The sequence below is a fragment of the Triticum aestivum genome, chromosome 5A (assembly GCF_018294505.1).
Source record: "Triticum aestivum cultivar Chinese Spring chromosome 5A, IWGSC CS RefSeq v2.1, whole genome shotgun sequence".
NCBI lineage: Eukaryota > Viridiplantae > Streptophyta > Magnoliopsida > Poales > Poaceae > Triticum > Triticum aestivum.
This window is the reverse complement of record NC_057806.1, coordinates 575,375,859-575,385,031: the sequence shown is the minus strand read 5'-3', so window position 1 is coordinate 575,385,031 and position 9,173 is coordinate 575,375,859. Positions and strand designations below refer to the sequence as shown.

At 45.7% G+C, this 9,173-nt stretch overlaps 1 long non-coding RNA gene across 1 annotated transcript; it reads left to right on the top strand.

Annotated features, from left to right (window-relative positions):
- Positions 1–1,355: 1,355 nt before the first annotated feature.
- LOC123107776 (uncharacterized) lies at positions 1,356–2,837 on the top strand. Its single transcript, XR_006451748.1, has 3 exons — positions 1,356–1,756; positions 1,841–2,044; positions 2,775–2,837. It is a non-coding gene; the product is annotated as an uncharacterized lncRNA (long non-coding RNA).
- The last annotated feature ends 6,336 nt before the right edge of the window (positions 2,838–9,173 follow it).

Here is a 9,173-nt window from a genome sequence, read left to right as displayed (position 1 = left end):
CAAGATTACATCGGATAGATCTCCAAGGACATCGAGGAGAACATGGTATTGAGAATCAAAGAGAGAGAAGAAGCCATCTAGCTACTAGCTATGGACCCGTAGGTCTGAGGTAAACTACTCATGCTTCATCGGAAGGGCAATAGGGTTGATGTAGATGCCCTCTGTGATCGAATCCCCCTCCGGCAGGATGCCGAAAAAGGCCCGAAGATGGGATCTCACGGGAATAGAAGGTTGTGGTGGTGGAAAAGTGTTTTCGTGGATGCTTCTAGTGGTTTGGGAATATATGTGAATATATAGGAGGCAGAACTAGGTCAGGGGGTCACGTGGGGCCCACAAGGTAGGGGGGCGCGCCCTCCACCCTTGTCGCCGCCTCGTGGCTCTTCTGACTTGAACTCCAAGTCTCCTAGGTGTCTTCTGGTCCAAGAAAAATCATCGCAAAAGTTTTATTCTGTTTGGTATCCCTTTTCTACGAAGCTCAAAAACAAGAAAAAAACAGAAACTGACACTAGGCTCTAGGTTAATAGGGTAGTCCCAAAATAATATAAAATAGAATATTAATGCATATAAAACATACAAAACAGATAATATAATAGCATAGAACAATAAAAAATTATAGATACGTTGGAGACGTATCACCATCTAGCCCTAGCTCGGGACCCCCTACTCGAGATCCGCCAGATTCAACCCTGACACCCCCCGTGAAGTTGTCGACATCCATCGCCACCTCGTCACCCATGTCTCGTTCATCTTCTTCAGTGCATCAAACAATTTCAGATTCATAATACTCAATCCAACATAAAGAACCTCAAAGAGTGCCCCAAGATTTCTACCAGTGTAACATCCCAAATTTTTAATTTGGAATGTTATATTGGAGCATGAGCATTTTGTGTAATTTGATCATTATTTGAATAATTTTAAGTGTTTATGATTGCTTTTCATTATTAAAGTGTTAGAATGACAACCTATACAAAATTGCAATTTGCATATTACTACTTAACTGAATTGTAGGAATATTATCCCTATATTGCATTTTGAGTAATTTAATTATGTCAAGGCATCTAAATAAGTAGGTGCACACAAACTAAGCTAAGTGCGTAGTTTTTTTTCTAGACCCCAACTAATAAGTTTGTTCTGTGAAATTGTTATTTTATGTTTCCTTTAACTTTCCTACACTTAGTACATTATTATAGTAATCCTAATCTAATTAGCTCACGGGGCTTAAGCCACTCTTATTTCCTAAGCTAGCTACGCATACGAGCACAACGCTACGAGTTGGACCTACAATGCACGCAGCAACGGCCCAGGTCCTTTTCTCTTTTGTTTTTTTCTCTCCCTCCTTTTTCTTCAATCTCTTCATGACCCCGGTCGTCCTCAACCTCTCGTCAGACTCAGGCAACGAGCCAGCGCCCGCACCCCACTCGCGCCCGACCCCTCCCCTCCTCTACCTCGCCCCAAATCCGCTCTGAACGGACCCCCACTCTGCCCTAACTTCTACTCTTCCGTTACCCGCACTAAACCGCGCCCTAATGGCCATTAGAACACCGGAAACAGCCGCCATGAAGACGCCATAATTCCGACGACGCCCTGCAACGTTCCGACCTCCCCTGCATCCTATAAAAGGCCCCGTCCCCTCACAACTCCCTCCTTGCCCGAACCCCTCTCCTTCGGGAGCTTATACCCCTACCCATCGTCGTGAATTGCTCACCGGAGTTGCGTGACGCTGGTGCTGTTCGGGCAAGGTTCCGGCGAGTCCGAGGTGAAGCAGACATTCTAACTCTTCCATCCTTCATATCTCGACCTTGGGCACCATCCTAACATGTTGATTCTTTGTTTTACTAAGCCGGAGTACGCATCTGGTCGGAGCTCCGCCCAACTCCGGCGACGCATCACGGTCACCAGAGGACGGTTCCAAGCGCGTTTTGGTGTTCAGCAAGTTTTCCTCGACTTCCTCTACTCCGTCCACCTCTCTTTCGTTGCCGAAGACATCCGCATCATCGAGCGAGAGCACGCCAAGTTTGTTGTCCATCGCCGGCCAACTCCTCCGGTGAGGCCAGCCCTCTTTCTGTAAAAAAAAAACGACATAGTATTAGCCTATAGAATTCTGCCATGTGGCGACTCTTTTTCTTACCTCGCTTCTTTTCCAGAAATTTAGTCCAACTTAGAAAAATCACACCTTTTAAACCGCTTATCCAAATTTGACAAATAAGATATCCCTGGATAGCTGAGGACCTTTAGTTTATTATAAAATATTGAAATCTCACTTTTACGCTAATTAAAATTTCGTTTTGATTTAAATGATAATTTGAGTATTTTTACTGAATCTTTTATTCTGCGAGTGATATGAACAAGTTTTACATATGAAAATTGGTCCTTGGAATCATACCAATCTGCTAGAACTCATAGAATATTTTTTAGTAAGGTTTAGTTACTGTTTTAGCACAATACATAATTTTGACCTCCTTTGATTATCGTTTAATAAACTCGTTAAACTAAAATTTGTTTCATTGTTAAAACCATTAAATTTATCCGTAGAAAACCTTTCTGGTTAGTTGTTGTCGTCATAAAAATTTAGAGTTATAGGATTATTAATTAGTTTATTAACATGAACTATAAACCATACATAGGAACCGATCAAAGTGCATAAACTCGAATCATATGGATATACTGGCTAGGGTTGTTTGACATGAATTGTGTGTTGGATGGTTTTTCTTGATCACTTGTTATGTTAATGTTTGATATGTGGAGTGACTTACTTAAGTACTTTGTTGCATTAGATTGCGACGAGTGCGAAGGCGAATTCTACGAGGAGGTAGAACCGTGTTGCTGTGAGTCAGAAGGCAAGTTGCAACCTTGACCATATTTATCCCGTGTTTAATTTTGCATTGACTTTCAAAGCAAGTAGTATGCATGTGTAGGGTTTTATATTGTTGTTTTTGGAAATATTTTGCTAGTAGTAAAGCCCTAGGATCCAATGCTATTGGACTATACGCTTAGTCATGCTTGTAGTTGGGGGTGGACCAAATATTTTGAAAATTACAAACTTGTTCCCTTGGAACAATGATTTAGAAAATATTTTGAAAAAGCAAAAACTATTTTTTTTACTTCTACTCCCTGGGCGGACTGGTATGACGGGAGCGTCTTCAAGTGATTGCGCCCATCGGGGTCTTGCAGTGAATGCGCCCGACTGGGGCCTTGCACACATGTTTTTGGTGGGGACCGTCGTCCAGGGGAATGAGATCTTCCAAGTACGGTTTGTACAGCCACATGCTACTATGGGCTCTGGCTTAGCTTAGTACTATTGGAAAACCCTTACCTCAAGACCGCCATCAGAGAGGGGCTTTCATTGCCTAAGTTGCGGGCGGCTTGGTCAGGTATAGGGGGCTGTTACGAAAGGCTTTGTCACAATCTCCTCCTAGTCGTACACCCAAGTGTGTAACGGTAAACGGGGTTGGTTGTGTCATGTGGGGAACGTGTACGACCTCTGCAGAGGGTTTAACCTAATCGATTAGCCGTGCCCCCGGTTACGGGCAATTTTGAGCAACTGAAGACTTGGACTGAAGAAGAATCTCCCCTCTCTTTTCTCAAAGCTATTTTATAAAGGGTTAGGTGGAAGTTAAACACAGTGGGGTGTTTTACTTCAACCTAAAGGAGAAAATTATTTTTTATGAATCTTGGTGCGGATATCCAAGTATTCACTTAAACTCTATGTTTAAAAAAATGTTTATCAAAACTCGTTTTATTTATTTTGTTTATATTCTAGGAGAAAAATTGGCTTTTCGCAAATAAATCCTAGACACCAACCCAGCATGAATATTTGTTATCACTCTTGTTGCAACTTGCGAGTACATTCAAAGTACTTACCTGTACGTGTCATGTGCAGATGATGAGTGACGAGATAGGGCTACGGAGCTACACTCAACTAGCCTTGTGGCGACTGATAGGCTCAGGATTATTATTATGTTATTTGCTTCCGCTATGTAACTCAGCCTTCAGCTGAGAGAGTTGTAATAAATTGAACTTTGGATCTTCGATGTAATAAAATGACGTTTGTGCTTCATATTCATATTTGTACTGGGTGTGCTAGCTTTTGATCCAGGGATAGCACAGAAAGCTCAGAAGATTTGGAACCCATGGGTTCGGATCGTTACAACTAGAGAAACAAAAGACGAGAACATGCATCAACCCCTATGCATAGATTACCCCAATGTCACCTCAGGAATCCGCGAGTTGAGTGCCAAAACACATATCAAGTGAATCAATATGATACCCCATTGTCACCACAGGTATTCATAGCAAGACATACATTAAGTGTTCTCAAATCCATAAAATTATTCAATCCGAAAAAAACAACATCTCAAAGGGAAAACTCAATTCACAACAAGATAGGAAGGGGAAAACACCATATGATCCAACTATATTAACAAAGCCCGCGATACATCAAGATCGTGACATCTCAAGAACACGAGAGAGAGATTAAACACGTAGCTACTGGTACAAACCCTCAGCCCCGATGGTGGGCTACTCCCTTCTCATCATGATGGCTGTCGGGATGATGAAGATGGCCACGGATGATGATTTCCCCCTCCGACAGGGTGCCGGAACGGGATCTAGATTGGTTTTCGTGGCTACAGAGGCTTGCGGCGACGGAACTTCTGATCTATCGACTCCCCTAGGGTTTTTGGAATATTTGGAAATTTATAGGACGAAGAGGCGGTGCGGGAGGCCATCGAGGTGGGCACAACCCACCTGGTACTTCTTTGGCCCAAGTTGTGTCTTCTGGTCCATAAAAATTCTCCAAGTATCGCTGCGTTTGGACTCCGTTTATTATTGATTTTCTATGATGTAAAAAATAAGCAAAAAAGCAGCAACTGGCATTGGACACTATGTCAATAGGTTAGTCCCTAAAAATGATATGAAGTTGCTATAAAATGATTATAAAACATCCAAGATGATAATATAACAACATGAATACTTCATAAATTATGGATATGTTGGAGATGTATCATCCACACCTTGCATGAACTTCTTGATTTGGGCTGACATTTCTATGCACATTTTGTGTACCAACAACCTTAGCTTCTTCTTTTTTGCAACAAAAAGTTAAACAACAGAAAAAGGCCAAAAATGTTATCCCGATTAAAAATGATGAAAAATACATTAGGGTTGTAGTCCTATGATAGCTTCATCCCAACAAACTTCTGTACATGTTGTACATGGTTCAACTTTCAAAAAGGCTATCATGTGCCCATCATGAGAACTCAACTTTCAGCTATGTAAAAAAGATGGAAAACTCAAAAAAATAAAAAATAAAGTTAAAATGGAACTAGTGTTGATTTAGTAACACAAGAAAGTGAGAAACTAGTTATAGCAATTGTAGCACTGCTTATGGGCAACTCTGTGGTTGATGTAAAAAAGAGTACTAAAAAGGTCATACATTTACTTTTATTCTAGAAAACATATGCCATTCTTTACCCCCCATGTATTACATGTACATAATGATGAGACCCATAACAAAAAACATGTGAGTTTAGGCTAGCAAAAACAAAAAACAATTGTTCCTCTAACACAGACAAAGCAAGTGTGACTAGTGAGCAACTACATGATGATACAACTCATACAAAAAATATATGGCAGCAATTCCTCTAAAATCAAGTGTCGTGGGTATCATCCTAACAATACTACAGGGGTATGAATGTAGAGGATATCATATCTATCAAGTGGTTTATAAGGGAGTAAGTGCAAGGGTTTATACCAGTTCGGGCCCTCTTCGCTGGAGTAATACACTACAAAAAAAGACACATCCGTGACATTTTCGGCCGAACGGATTTTTTTTCTGTCATACATATGACACTTCTATGACGATAACTGTGACAAAACCCGGTATCATCATAGATGTGGTGGGCTCCTACTTCTATGACAAAAAATCATGACAGAAAATGGGCTTTTCGTCCTGGGCGGGCCGGAGACGCGGCTGCATGACATTCTTTGGGCCGTCCATGACGGAAAAAACCGTGATAGAAGCGAGGGCGAGGAAAATTTCAGGGAGTTCCCGGTTACGGTGGGAGGTCGGGGGCCGAGTGATGCGCGTTTCTCTCGTACACGTACGCGCGTGTGTGCGAGGCGTTGGCTCTAACTGAACCCGAGCAAGGCGTTGGGCTCTAACTGAACCCGAGCGATTGCACTGCAGGCTATGCATTACTGAACCCGAGCGATCGATCGATGGCTGTTAACTGAACCCGATCGAGCGATTCCTTCGCTACTGCTGCTAACTGAAGCTGATCGATTGGATGAACAGTGAGCGTTGGGGGGGGGGGTTAGATGAATAGTGAGCGGTGGCGTTGCCTCTGGATGAACAGGACCCCATGGTGTGGAGGGCTGGATGAACAGTAGATGGTGGAGGGGTGGTTGAACAGGACCCCGTGGTATGGAGGGCTGGATGAACAGTAGACGGTCGAGGGGTGGTTGAACAGTAGCCGTTGGAGTAGCGCGCGGTGGAGGCTGGATGAACAGGAGCCCGTGGAGGCTGGAGGAGGTTGACAATGGAGATGAATAGTATCCCGTGGAGTCCCGTTTTGCGGTACACCACACCCCTCCCGATGAACAGGACCCCGTTTCGACCGTAGGAGGTCCGTTTCGTCCGTTTTGCGGTACGCCACACCCCTCCCGATCAACATGACCCCCGTTTCGACCGTAGGAGGTCCGTTTCCTCCGTTTTGCGGTATGCCACACCCCTCCCGATCAACAGGACCCCCGTTTCGACTGTAGGAGGTCCGTTTCGTCCGTTTTGTGGTACTCCAGACCCCTCCTGATGAACAGGATCCCGTTTCGAACGTGGCCGGTCGAACAGAAGGCCGTTTCCTCCGTTCTGCGGTACGCCAGGCCTCGTTTCCATCGTCTGTTCCATCCAAGCCTTCCCGATGAACATGACCACGCATTCCGTTCTGACCCAGCCGGTTGGCTCCCACGCGTTCCGTTGCCTCCCGATGAACACGACGCATTTCGTTGCCTCCCCATGAACACGACGCATTCCATTGCCTCCCCATGAACACGATGACGACGCTGTTTCTCCGTTATGACCCAGCCATGTCAACAAGCCCTCGCCGTACGTATGCCCGAGTAGGCGTTCGAGACCTCGCCCGTATGTACACATACGTGGCCGTATTTTATTTCTTACACCCTGGCCGCTGTATGTACGTGTACATGCTACGTGTGTGCCTCTACTACGACACGTGCGCGCCTCTACATCCACCAGTATATATGTACGTACATGTTCGCGACCAGAATGACGACGCTACGTATGCTTCGACCAGGTGGGTCCCGACTGTTAGGCACTTCCTTGCGTGCGAAGATGTAGCTGGTGGGTCCCGGTAGTCAGGGGGCGAATCATTTTGTTTTTTTGCCCGGACGCACTTCCTTGCGTGTGAAGGTGTAGCTGGTGGGTCCCAGCAGTCAGGGGGAAATATTTTTTCGTGAAATATGATGGCCCGTCCGGTGGGTCCCCGCTGTCAGGTGGAGGAATAATTATTTTGCGCGTAATAAGGAGGCACTTCCTTGTTGCGGCCGTGGACCCAGCTGTCAGTGTCTCCACGCACAGTACTCTTCCAATGTAAGTCGGCCTTTGACCACATTGACCATGCCGCGCCGAGAGCACCACGGCGGTGGATGACGACGAGGCCTAGGAAGGGGACGACACGGAGGCAGGGAAGACTCGGCAGTTGTTTCCCACGCGGAGGGGAGTACGACTGTACGAGGGTTTACTGGTTCGTCTGCCGTCGCCGGAGAATAACAACAGGTGTGGGTGAGTAGAGGGATGGCTAGGCAAGCGATGGGAGTACGATGGGGGGGTGAGGCCTGCGCGGCAGCACAGCCGGCCGCGGGGAGGAGGGAGCAGGCAGTCCCGCTGGCGCTTGTTTGAGCGGCTGGAGCAGGAAGAGCAGAGATTGAAGAAGCATGACGGACGTTGGATGGACATCCAACAGTCAGTGCTTGTGCATCAACCTTTTTTTAGGGAAGCCTCAAATCTGTGGAAAACAGCATACAATCCATCTGCCATTATTACTAATAATTTACAACCCATTTGCTAATTCTTAAGGTTTTTTTGGAGCCCATATTATTTTTGTTAGCATTATAGACCATATTGTGGCCACGGTTAAAAAATTATATGAAATTTTGCATATTTCGGTGCGGTCCGAACTGTTTTTAATCCCGAAATTTCGACTCACATTCAAACTAATTTTAAAAATAAATGTATATCAATATAAAATCCAACAAATTCTCCACGCATAAAAATTAATGTAATTTAAAATCTTGAAATGAAAAAAAAGATATTTGAAACTAATTGTCGGTTTGATGTGTTTTAAAAATGTATAACCCATTTCTCATTACTGATGGGCCATTTTCTCGGCCAGCCGAATGAAAGCTCTCCTCGTCTTGAAAGATTTGCATCCCAACAGGCCTGGCAAAGCGACTTACTTGGCTAATCACAAAAAACTGGGTTGTGGCCATGGACCCAGCTGTTAGCCTCTCCACGTACAGTACTCTTCCGATGGAAGTCGTTCCTTGACCACGTTGACCACACTGCGCGGAGAGCACCACGGGGGTGGACGACGACGAGGCCTAGGAAGGGGATGACGCAGAGCCGGGGAAGATGCGGCAGTGGAAGCCCGCACGGAGGGGAGTACGAGGGTTCACTGGTTCGGCTGCGGTGTGAGGCTGCCGTCGCCGCAGGGCCTGGCCAGTGGTGGGAATAGTAGGGGGCGGTGAGGCCTCTGCGGCAGCACAGCCGGCCACGGGAGGCAGGAGCATGCGGCATGACCGGCGCCGCTTTGGGCGGCTGGAGCAAGAAGACCAGAGATTGAAGAAGCACTACGACCGTTGGATGGACATCGTACGGTCACTGGAGCTAGAATCATTCATATTGACTAAGTAGACAAAGCCCTTCGTCCCCATCAACTTAGTGGGCGCACAAGTGAGCCTCCCACCAAGGTGGGTCCCAGCTAGCTGGGGGAGTATTCATTTTTTGTGCGTAATAAGGAGGCACTTCCGGTGGGTCCGAGGTGACAGCGGGGGGAACGTTTTTTTCACGAGATACGATGGCCCGTCTGGTGGGTCCCAGCAGTCAGGGGGAAATGATTTTTTTGCAAAATACTGGTGACCCATCCGGTGGGTTCCCA